Genomic DNA, 12,704 nt, shown 5'->3' on the forward strand with positions numbered 1-12,704 from the left:
AATAACTGGAATTTAATTTTTTTTCCAAAAGCTGTTTACCAAGCCAGCATTTTAAGGCAAATATGGCCTGTTAATGCCCCAGTAGGCACACATTTTCTTTTTCATTTGGTGGCTCATCATGGCATTATCATGTAATTTTATGATTTTCAATCGATCAATTAGTGTATTTCTTAGTACGTTCCATTCAGGTAACTGAAATGGGGAACGTGAAACGAGAGAGTGAGACGTTCTAGTCCCTATTATGAAACTCTCAGTGAAGTCATAGGATTTGCAAAACACTCAATTGTGCTCATTTCTGTTTGATTACTTTCTAATATGTAAAATAGAAATTCTGAAATGTTTAGTAACTTTGCATCAGCACTGGATGCTCCCTATGCTTCACTGAAAAAATGTCAGTGCCTAGTAAAAGTTATTTCAGCATTGTAAGAATTCCATAATGGTAATATATTAACATATTAAATATGCACATAAGGCCTGTTTCTGCAATGCAATGAGTGCCCCCACTTTCCATTAACTTCTGTGGAAGCTAAAGGCTCTTAGCACCTTACAGTATTAAACTCTCATAAGATATATATATTTATGCCCGGGAAGTTTAAGTGCAGCATCCAACAGAGGAGATTGAAGCTCAGCAGAAGAAACAGAAATAACCTGTCTCCCCCTCTTCCGGTTATCTTGATTAACTTTTTACATATTTATTTTTTAAATGCATATTCACAAGTTCAGTCAGACATTAATGATAAGATATAATTCAGTATGAAGTAATAAAGGAACAGAATTCGCAAGCTCTTCTGAAACAAACAATTTACAAAATGGCCTTTTTCAGTCATCTCTGTCCTCAGATGGCAGGGGCAGGTGTCCCACTAATGCTATCATAAAGAGACATCATTAGTTGCATCTGACAACATGGTGCTCAGAAGCAATATTAAATTAGAAGACTGAATCATATCTAGGGCATTTGACAACACTCTTTTCAGATCATCTATCAGTCACTTAAAGTTCTTGGGCCTGTGGCTGTCAAGGGGCAACTCAGGGTTTCCTGAGTTATACAAGAAGGGGTTCTGGATACAGTTGCCAACTTTCACGTGATAAATAAGCACCCCGACTTTCACAGTAAGCCAAAAAACAGTAAGCCACAGTAAGCCAAAAGCTGATCCCACTTCAAAACAAGGCCAAAGCAAGCCAATCCCTAAGAACCCCAACACTCTATGTGAGCAAATAGCCCTGGAGTGCAGTCTGGGACTGTGGTGGGCCCACTGTGTACTCTGGACTGTCTCCCCCGCTTGCCCCTGCTTGCTGGGAGCCAATCAAAAAAAGAAGCAACAAGCTACAAGAAGCTACAAGCCAAACAAGCAATAAGCCAAAAACTAGCCAACAAGCAACTCACAAGCCAATTAAGCCAAAAACAAGCCCAATTTCTGGTGGGTGTTTTTCGTGGGTTTGTCATGTCTGGTTCTGGAGTGTTCCTAGTATCTGAAAACTAATTAGCCAGTGTCTATTAGCTGTTTGATGCAGGATTGGTTTTTTCTTTCATTGCTGCTAAGATCAATTTCTCACCACCCCTTGCATTCATAGGAGGTGGTGGCCTGAAAGCTAAAAAATGAAGATATTGAGTACTCAGCTGTCCCTAAAGATCTTAGGAGAAGAGGGAGATCTGAAGATGTGAAATGGAATAATGAGGTGGAGATTCAGGCTGCTGGGGACTCCTTTACTTTGCAGCAGAAAACATCTTAAAGCTAGTCTTGTAGCCAGTTAAAAGGCAAGAGTTCCTGAAGAGGTTGATATGCTGATTCAGATATTCAAGGGTCCAAATATCATCTGAAAATTATGACACTCCAAATATTTTTCCCCATCCTACAAATTAATTGCATAAAGGCAGGACATGTATTATGCAGACTCCAACTTGCAGCGACTTATACGCGCTCTGACTCTTCTGCAGACTGATCCCCATAGATTTGTACACAAGTCTTTTGCTACTTACTCTCACCTCCCTCCAGAATCTAAGGAAGACTTCCTCTGCCTTTCTACTTAAAAGACGGTTACTCACTTTTGTAACTGTTGTTCTTCGAGATGTGTTGCTCACATCCATTCCAGTTAGGTGTGTGCGCCGCGCGTGCACGCTCGTCGGAAACTTTTTTACCCTAGCAACTCCAGTGGGCCGGCAGGTCGCTCCCTAGAGTGGCGCCGCCATGGCGCTCGATATATACCCCTGCCGGCCCACCCGCTCCTCAGTTCCTTCTGACCGCCGTGTCGGTCGTTGGAACTGTGGAGCGCGGCATAGCTGTCCTCCACGTCCCTAGCTCTCCTTGTTAACTACCGTTATTATTACAGTTGTTAGTTAGGTCGTTAAGTATAGTTAGTTAATTAGTTGTAGTGTAAATAGTATTGTATTGTATATAGTTGTTCGCCGGTCTGGGCTGTAGCCCTTCCCGGCACCGGGCTCATGCCTGGTTCGCCGGGCTTTAAGCAGTGTGCGGCCTGTAAAAAGCCTATGCCAACCAGCGACCCCCACGACGAGTGTCTGAAGTGCCTGGGGGAATCGCACAGGTCGGACAAGTGCCGCATTTGCAAGGCTTTTAAGCCCAGGACAAAGAAGGAGAGAGACCAGAGACTCAGGACTCTCCTAATGGAGGCGGCACTTGACCCGGCAGCTTCACAGGCCGTGATCTCGGCGCCGGCACCGGATCGCACCGGCACCGGGAAGATTCCCCGGCACCGACCTTCCCCGGCACCGGGTGCAGAGGCGAGACCGTCAACGTCTGCTACTCCAGCCAGGCAGACCCGAATGGAGCGCCCGGCATCGACATCGGCCGCGGCGCTACCGGCACCGTCGACTCCGGGCCCGGTGGGTCCATCGAGTCCGGTGCCGCCAAGCTCCCCCATACGATCTGGGGTTGAGCTATTGGTCCCATCCACTCCGGAGACCTTCGCCTCGGCACGGGACCTTATCGCCCTAACTGAGTCTACTCAGCCGCCACCCCCGGTACCTCCGGTGCGGGTAGCATCTAGGGGCAAGCCCATGATGACGGCACAGTCTCGGGACTCGCGCTCGCGATCCAGGTCCCGACGCCACGGTCGCTCGAGATCCCGCCGCCGCTCGCAGTCCCGGCACCGCTCCCCTCGGCGGTACCGGTCGCACTCGCGGCACCGATCGACCTCCAGACGGTCGCGGTCTGACTCCAGACGTCGATACCGGCACCGTGACTCGAGGAGCCAGTCTCGCCGTCACTCACCGCGCCGGTCGACCTCCCGGCACCGAGCTGGTGGTAGGTCCCGGTCCCGGTCGACCTCCTGGCACCGCGTTGGTGGCAGGTCCCGGTCCCGATCCCGGCACCGAAGCAGCGGCCGGTACCGATCCAGATCCCGGCACCGAGACAGAACCCGGTCCCGATCCCGGCGCCGCCATGACTCCCGGTACCGATCCCCGGCACCGAGAAGATCTTCGGTGCCAGACCACGCAGACCCTTATCAGCCGGGGTCGGCCCCGCCATGGCCTTCTAGGCAGCCGTCGGTGTCGTCTCAAGCGGACAGCGTGTATGCGCTGGGCACCGACAGGCAGGCGGCATTGTTTCAGGACCCTCCGCAACAAGACCAGGGTCCGCAGCAGTGGGGGTTTTGGACCCCCTGGGCATATCATCAAGCCCAGGGCCCCCAACAGATTCCTGCTAGGCCTGCAACGGCGGAGCACAGGGTGCCAGAGGCTTCGTTGTCTCGCCCCCCTCCCTCCCCGGATGGAGAGGAAGGATCAAAGCAGCAAGACCCTGCTCTTGCTCCTGAGACAGAGGCGAGGGCTGAGGGGGACCCCCCACTGGACACTTTCTTGCTGGGGGTCTCCTCATCCTCCTCCCCCGACGAAGCGGTGGCTGGCACCTCCTGCAGTAGCCCTCCTCCGCTGGATCTCAGGGAGCACCAAGACCTCCTTAGGCGAGTAGCTCAGAATCTGAGCCTGCAAGCCGAGGAGGTCTCTGAGATCGAGGACCCTACACACGAGTGGTCCCTTCGTCCGGACGTCGCCCTCTCAATCTTTCAGAGGTGGGGTTATCCCCGTGTGGACCTCTTCGCGTCCGGGGGGAACAAGAAATGCCAGGCGTTCTGCTCCTTTCAGGGCAGGGAGCTCGGGTCTATAGCGGATGCCTTCCTTATTTCGTGGACGACCCACTTGTACTATGCGTTTCCCCCGTTCCCACAGGGTCCTTCTGAAGGTGCGCAGGGACAGGGCTCGCATGATCATGGTAGCCCCGGCGTGGCCCAGGCAGCATTGGTACCCCATGCTGCTGGACCTGGCCATAGCCGACCCAGTTCCCCTGCCCCTTCACCTGGACCTGATCACCCAGGAACACGGGACTCTCTGTCACCTGGACCTGCAGTCGCTACATCTAGCGGCGTGGTTCCTGCGTGACTGACCAGTTCTGAACTGCGCTGCTCCACCCCGGTACGGGAGGTACTTTTGGGCAGCAGAAAGCCTTCCACTAGAGCGACATACTCGGCCAAGTGGAAGCGTTTCTCCTGTTGGTGCGTGGAGAAAGGTCTCCGCCCTATGGAAGTTTCGGTGGCCAATATTTTAGACTATATTTGGTCCCTCAAACAACAGGGCCTGGCGATATCGTCTTTGCGGGTCCACCTGGCAGCTATCTCCACCTTTCACCCGGGTGGGGATGGCCGCTCCGTTTTTTCTCACCCTACGGTGACTAGATTCCTGAAGGGGCTGGAACGTTTATACCCTAACGTCCGACTCCCTGCTCCAACCTGGGTCCAGGCGGGGGCTTAGAGGAGCTTTGATTCTGCCCCCCCTGGTTCCCCGAATGTCTACGCCTTCCATTCCTGCCACGGCGCCTATTGAGGTCCTGCCATTGGCGGAATTGGGGGTATGGCCTGCGCTGCTGTTGCTGCTGTGGCCGGAAGGGTCTGGGCTGCATTCCCGGCATGTGCATCCCGAGGGAGCGCATAATGACCCGATTGTCTTTGAGACTTTTAAGTCTGGGGTCTGTCTTTTCTGAAAACAGGCCCTGGCCTTCGAACGGGAGGTCCTGGATGGTGTATTGGAGCTCCGGTGGAAGGCCAGAGACCTGCAGCCAGGAGATACGGCGCATCGTTACCCCCGAGGCGAGGGTGCGGGCAGCCGAGTCTGCAGCGTCCAAAGAAGCTTGCAACGAGGTTCGTGCAACCTTCTTGCCCTCGTCCAGAATGGCCGCAAATTCTTGGCGGGCCTCCTGTGGCAGCAGCTCTTTGAATTTGTCCGCTGCCACCCACGAGTTAAAAGCATATCTGCTGAGCAGGGCTTGTTGATTTGAAACCCTGAGCTGAAGGGCCCCAGCCGAATAGACCTTATGGCCGAGGACGTCCATACGCCTGGCCTCCTTGGATTTGGGGGCTGGAGCTTCCTGTCTGTGGCGCTCCCTCTCGTTCACCGACTGCACCACCAGGGAACACGGTGTCGGGTGGACGTGGAGATACTCGTAGCCCTTGGAGGGGGCCATGTACTTCCTCTCGACGCCCCTCGCAGTAGGGGGGATGGAGGCCGGTGACTGCCAGATTGTATTGGCGTTGGCCTGGATCGTCCTAATGAAGGGTAGGGCGACCCTGGTGGGAGCATCAGATGAGAGGATGGTCACGATAGGGTCCTCGATCTCAGAGACCTCCTCGGCTTGCAGGCTCAGATTCTGAGCTACTCGCCTAAGGAGGTCTTGGTGCGCCCTGAGATCCAGCGGAGGAGGGCTACTGGAGGAGGTGCCAGCCACCGCTTCATGGGGGAGGAGGATGAGGAGACCCCCGGCAAGAAAGTGTCCAGTGGGGGGGTCCCCTCAGCCCTCGCCTCTGTCTCAGGAGCAAGAGCAGGGTCTTGCTGCTTTGATCCTTCCTCTCCATCCGGGGAGGGAGGGGGGCGAGACAACGAAGCCTCTGGCACCCTGTGCTCCGCCGTTGCAGGCCTAGCAGGAATCTGTTGGGGGCCCTGGGCTTGATGGTATGCCCAGGGGGTCCAAAACCCCCACTGCTGCGGACCCTGGTCTTGTTGCGGAGGGTCCTGAAACAATGCCGCCTGCCTGTCGGTGCCCAGCGCATACACGCTGTCCGCTTGAGACGACACCGACGGCTGCCTAGAAGGCCATGGCGGGGCCGACCCCGGCTGATAAGGGTCTGCGTGGTCTGGCACCGAAGATCTTCTCGGTGCCGGGGATCGGTACCGGGAGTCATGGCGGCGCCGGGATCGGGACCGGGTTCTGTCTCGGTGCCGGGATCTGGATCGGTACCGGCCGCTGCTTCGGTGCCGGGATCGGGACCGGGACCTGCCACCAACGCGGTGCCGGGAGGTCGACCGGGACCGGGACCTACCACCAGCTCGGTGCCGGGAGGTCAACCGGCGCGGTGAGTGACGGCGAGACTGGCTCCTCGAGTCACGGTGCCGGTATCGACGGCTGGAGTCAGACCGCGACCGTCTGGAGGTCGATCGGTGCCGCGAGTGCGACCGGTACCGCCGAGGGGAGCGGTGCCGGGACTGCGAGCGGCGGCGGGATCTCGAGCGACCGTGGCGTCGGGACCTGGATCGCGAGCGCGAGTCCCGAGACGGTGCCGTCATCATGGGCTTGCCCCTAGATGCTACCCGCACCAGAGGTACCGGGGGTGGCGGCTGAGTAGACTCAGTTAGGGCGATAAGGTCCCGTGCCGAGGCGAAGGTCTCCGGAGTGGATGGGACCAATAGATCAACCCCAGATCTTATGGGGGAGCTTGGCGGCACGGGACTCGACGGACCCACCGGGCCCGGAGTCAACGGTGCCGGTAGCGCCGCGGCCGATGTCGATGCCGGGCACTCCATTCGGGTCTGCCTGGCTGGAGTAGCAGACGTTGACGGTCTCGCCTCTGCACCCGGTGCCGGGGAAGGTCGGTGCCGGGGAGTCTTCCCGGTGCCGGTGCGATCCGGTGCCGGCGCCGAGATCACGGCCTGTGAAGCTGCCGGGTCAAGTGCCGCCTCCATTAGGAGAGTCCTGAGTCTCTGGTCTCTCTCCTTCTTTGTCCTGGGCTTAAAAGCCTTGCAAATGCGGCACTTGTCCGACCTGTGCGATTCCCCCAGGCACTTCAGACACTCGTCGTGGGGGTCGCTGGTTGGCATAGGCTTTTTACAGGCCGCACACTGCTTAAAGCCCGGCGAACCAGGCATGAGCCCGGTGCCGGGTGCCGGGAAGGGCTACAGCCCAGACCGGCGAACAACTATATACAATACAATACTATTTACACTACAACTAATTAACTAACTATACTTAACGACCTAACTACTGTAATAATAACGGTAGTTAACAAGGAGAGCTAGGGACGTGGAGGACAGCTATGCCGCGCTCCACAGTTCCAACGACCGACACGGCGGTCAGAAGGAACTGAGGAGCGGGTGGGCCGGCAGGGGTATATATCGAGCGCCATGGCGGCGCCACTCTAGGGGGCGACCTGCCGGCCCACTGGAGTTGCTAGGGTAAAAAAGTTTCCGACGAGCGTGCACGCGCGGCACGCACACCTAACTGGAATGGATGTGAGCAAGCACTCGAAGAAGAACCAGAAGTTCCTTGCACTTCCTTTGCCTCCCAAATTTCCACAGCAAGTTCTAGTCTGCCTTTTTCCTTAAACCTTCCACGATTCTTCATTACCACTGCAAAAGCTACATTAATAGCTACCCACTCAGAGAACTTACGACAGAGTGGTCTATCACTCCACGGTTTGGAAGTTTTCTTTTCACCATTATATCAACTTCCCCTACAACTCTTCTGGTTCTGAACATTTCTCTTTTAGAATTCAGAGGTTTAATATGAATAAGGTTGCTCGTTTCCTTTTTAACTCAGAGGTTAGACTTCACACCCATGAATTACAAGATCAGAGACTTGGATGACTCTTTCGATAACTTAGATCACCTACTATTTCACTACCCAGAACATCAAGGGTTGAATGTCTTTCAGCTAAACCCTTATTTCCTCAAAGAAGTTTACCCCACATTAACTTCCAGTGAGGGGAAATTGAAGAATGGGAAATAAATTATCTCCTGCTACAATAATATATGGCGGAAGCCTGGGCTGAAAAAAAAAAAAAAAAAAAAGACCCTCCAGGGGGGAAAGACAAAAGGTTTCCAATAAGACCAAATTAGTACATAAAGGCTACAAATCCCAAGTCGTCATTTCCCAACAAGATGATACTGTTTTTATGTAATTTCTGTAACTTAATATCATGGGACTAGGAAATCTTTGTCGCAGTTCACACAGGGGAATACACTTATTAATTTAGGAGCAATTCAGCTGTGCTTACATCAGGTATTAACAGGACACAAGTGTACAGGGTTCAGCAAGCATTAGCAATTTTTCAGTCCCTTACCAATATTTTAGCTTAGCCTTTATGGCATCATTGGTCTCTGATAATACAACAGTAAATGCACTAGAGTTAATTTCTGTTTCTGCAAAATCCTACCCCCTCTTGGAAGTGTGTTGCATTAATCATAGTCCTAGTATGCATGACAGGGAGGCAATTTAAAGATTATTCTGTATATTTATGGCTCTGCAACATAACTATAACAAGATTTTTAATGCACTGTGTATCTCAGTGACTGATATTCTGCTTATTCCAAATCTCCTCTAACTCAGCAGTCTTTTGCAGAGGTGGATGGCCATTGGAATTAAGCAGCAGCACATAATTAGGTGATCTCCAGCCTGCCAAGAACGTGAAATGTAGATGTCTGGCAACCTCAAACAATTTCAGGAGGAAGAAAGATTTAATACAATCAGCCTTGTTCTGTTCAGAAAGCATAATTCTGAGGACAACTGCAAACTATTCAACTGAACTAGAGGGGCACACCAAACACATGGACAAGGGTGATCCAGAGGATATAGTGTACGATGACTTTCAGAAAGCTTTTGACAAGGTCCCTCACCTAAGGCTCTTAAGCAAAGTAAGCAGTCATGAGATAAGAGGGAAGTTTCTCTTATGATAACTGGTTAAAAGACAGGAAACAAAGGGTAGGAATAAATGGTTCGTTTTCACAGTGCAGAAAGGTAAATAGTGATGTCCCCCAGGGATCTGTACTGGGACTAGTGCTGTTCAACATATTCCATAAATGATCTGGAAAGAGGGTAGACAATGAGGTGGCAAAATTTGCAGATGATACAAAATTACAGAAGATAGTAAAGTCCAAAGAAGACTAGGAAGAGTTACAAAGGGATCTCACAAAACTGGGTAATTGAGTAACAAAATGGCAAATGAAATTCAGTGCTGATAAATTCAAAGTAATGCATATTGGAAAACATAATCCCAAATATACATACATTATGATGGGGTCTAACTTAGTTATTACCACTCAAGAAAGAGATACGGAGTCACCATAGATAATTCTCTGAAAACCTCTGTTCAATGTGCAGCAGCAGTAAAAAAAGCTAACAATCTTAGAAACCATTGGGAAAAAAATAGATAATAAGACAGAAAATATCCGAATGGCCACTATAGAAAACCATAATATTCCCACACCTTGAATACTGCATGCAGTTCTGTTCGCCCCATCCCAAGAAGATATATTAGAATTGGGTTAGGATTGAAAAAAGTATGGAAAAGGGCAACAAAAATTATTAGGAATATGGAACAGCTTCCACATGAGGGCAGATAAAAAAAACCTGGGGCTGTTCAGTTTAGAAAAGAGATGTCTAAGTAGGGTGACCAGATAGCAAATGTGAAAAATCGGGATGGGGTAGGGGGCAAGGCATGCCTATATAAGAAAAAGCCTCAAATATCAGGACTGTCCCTATAAAATCGGGACATCTGGTCACCCTATGTCTAAGGGGGGATATGATAGAAACCTATAAAATCATGAATGGTGTGAATAAACTGAATAAGGAAATATTATTTACTCTCATAGGTGCTGGAACTAGGAGTGTGGCGGGTGCTGCAATGGTCTCCATTATATACAAGGTTTACACTTTGGGTCAAAGGCTCTCAGCACCCCCACTATACAAATTGTTCCAGAACTCCTGTTTACTCCTGCATATAAACACAAGAACCAGGGGTCATTCAGTGAAATAAACAGACAGCAGATTTAAAACAAATGTAAGAAAGTATTTCAAACAATGCACAGTCTTCCTTTGGAACTCATTGGTAGGGGATGTTGTGAAGGTTAAAAGCATAACTGACTTCAAACAAGATTTAGATATGTTCATAGGGAAGAGGTCCATCAATGACGATTCGCCAAGATGGTCAAGGATGCAACCCTACGCTCTGGGTGTCCCTAAACCTCTGACTGCCAGAAGCTTGGACTGGACATCAGGAGACAGATCACTCATAAATTTCCCTGTTCTGTTCATTCTCTCTGAAGCATCTGGCATCGGCCACTATCAGAAGACAGCATAGATGTATAATTGATACAAACAACAGTTCTGACGACCAGGCTGTGGGTGGTCAGGCCTGGTGGTAAGAGAATGAGGCCTACTAGTTAGAGCTTGGACTAGCGTGGGCATAGTCCAGGAAATGAGCCAATGGTCAGTACCAGAGGGACAGAAGCCAAATGCCACAGCTTGGGAGGAGGGTATAAACCACGGTCATAAGCTAGAGGCAGAGCCAGGGATCAGTACCAGAAAGACAGAAGCTGAATAGCAGAACTGGAGAGTAAACCAGACTCATAAGTCAGAAGCAGAGCTGGCGGTTGAATCTAGAAGTCTGAAGCCAGAGGGAGCAGGGACTGGAACAAGGGCAAGTACAGCTCTGGGAGTGGTACGTGTTGAAGAGTCACTGACTTGCTGTGGAGGCCAGGCTTATAAACAGGACTGCTAAACCAGCAGCCAGTCAGGGGCTGAGGCCACGTGACTTCCAAGGCAGCATATGTGGGCTCCTTGGTTGCCTAGTAATGCATTTAGTTACAGAGCAGGCCAGCAGCTGCTCCTAGCTGGTCTGGTCACTGACATTTAGCCAGTCTTATATTCTTATTCCATATATGTACTAGGGAGGTGTAGGGGTGGGGGAACTGCAAGCAAGACACCTTTTTTAAAGCTGGTCCTGCACTCCTGAATAGCCATAATTTTGACAGAACTGAGTCAAACCAGGCTTACTAGAAAAAAAAGGCCCTAAGCTCGTAAACACATATGTGAACTCAATTGTGTGAGTGACTCGGGGTGGCAGACCCCTGAAACTCCTTAGGGACACAAGGATCTGCCAGCCTGAAGTCAGTTGCAAACTGGGCCCTCCATTAATACAGTCAAATATTAAAGCAACAATGGACCACTAGATTATCTAGTCTCACTTGTATATCACAGGGCACCCACATCACCCAGCACCAGCTAAACCCTTCAAAGGAATGAGATCTACAGGATAGTAGACTATTACATGCTACAGGCAGAGAATAGGAACAATGGCAGGGAAATGGTTAAATGAGATATACTCAGATAATCCTGGCAAGTGACCCACATCCATATGCTGCAGAGGACGGCAACTTCTCCCCCTTTCCCTCCTCCTCCCCCCCACAAGGTCAGGAGGAAGGAAGGGATTTTTCCCAATCTCACATTTGCAGATTAGTTAGAACCTGAGCAAGAACCAGCCAGTCAAGCACTTGACGGAGAGGATGCTTGGTGCCATCTCAGAGCCATGGCCTAACCCACCCAGGGTCCCATCTCCAGAAGTGGCCACCCCTGATGCTTCGGAAGAAAGAAAAAAAAAAAGAATACATTGGGGGCAGGGTGGGAATAATCCCTTCCTGATCCCTTCTAGTGGCCAGCTGAAAACATGAAGCATGAGCTTTAGAAACATAAGAGAAACCAGAAGTGACCCCTTAGAGCTTGAGCCTTGCCCCCTACCATCACAAGCAACCCTATCATACAAGTGCACTCAAATTTGCCCAGCTCTATTAAAACTAATTAACTTGCTTGCCCCCACAACTACTATTGGGAAGCTGTTCCAGAACCTCATCCCTTTGGTGGTTAGAAGCCTTCTTCTAATTTCCAGCCTGAACTTGTTCATGACCAGCTAATATCCATTAATTCTTGTGCCAACATTGTCCTTCAGCATAATAGCTCATCACCCTCCCTGGTATTTATTGCTCCCTGATTTATCAAGATCAAGCATATCCCCCTCAGACATCTTTTAGTGAGATTAAACAAGAAAAGTTCTTCCAATCTCCTCTCATCAAATAGGCCCTCCATTGACAGGATCATCCTCAAAGCTTTTCTCCGCACCTGTTCCAGTCTATAATAGTTTTCCTTGAACATGGTGACCAGAAATGTACACACTATTCCAAATGAGATCTTACTAATGCCTTGTATGATGGAATTAATACCTCCCCATCTCTACTGGAAATGCCTCATCTGATACATCCTAGGATTGTATTTGCTTTTTTTTCCACAGCCATGTCATATGGTGGCTCATAGACATCTTATGATCAAAGCACATACCAACGTCTCTCTCCTCCTCTGTCACTTCGAACTGACAAACCCTGAGGTGTAGCAGAAATTCTTTTTATTAGACGCTAACTGCACCACCTTGCACTTTGCTATTGAATTTCATCCCATTTCTGTCACTCCAGTCATCAATGTCATCCAGACATTCCCGTATAATATTCTAATCCTCCTCTGTATTGACAGTGTCTCCCAACTTCATATCAGCCGCAGTTTTTTTTTTTTTTAGCATAGTCCTATTTTTGCACCAAGATTATTAATAAAAGAATTTAGTAATACTGATCCTACGGCTGATCCTCAAGGAACACTGCT

General features: G+C 50.3%; 1 protein-coding gene across 1 annotated transcript in view; it reads right to left on the minus strand.

Annotated features, from left to right (window-relative positions):
* The window catches only part of GRID2 (glutamate ionotropic receptor delta type subunit 2), a 1,091,344-nt gene that overhangs the window by 369,529 nt on the left and 709,111 nt on the right, over positions 1-12,704 (minus strand). The gene's annotated exons all lie outside the window — the stretch shown is intronic.

The sequence above is a fragment of the Gopherus evgoodei genome, chromosome 5 (genome assembly GCF_007399415.2).
Source record: "Gopherus evgoodei ecotype Sinaloan lineage chromosome 5, rGopEvg1_v1.p, whole genome shotgun sequence".
Taxonomy (NCBI): Eukaryota; Metazoa; Chordata; order Testudines; family Testudinidae; genus Gopherus; species Gopherus evgoodei.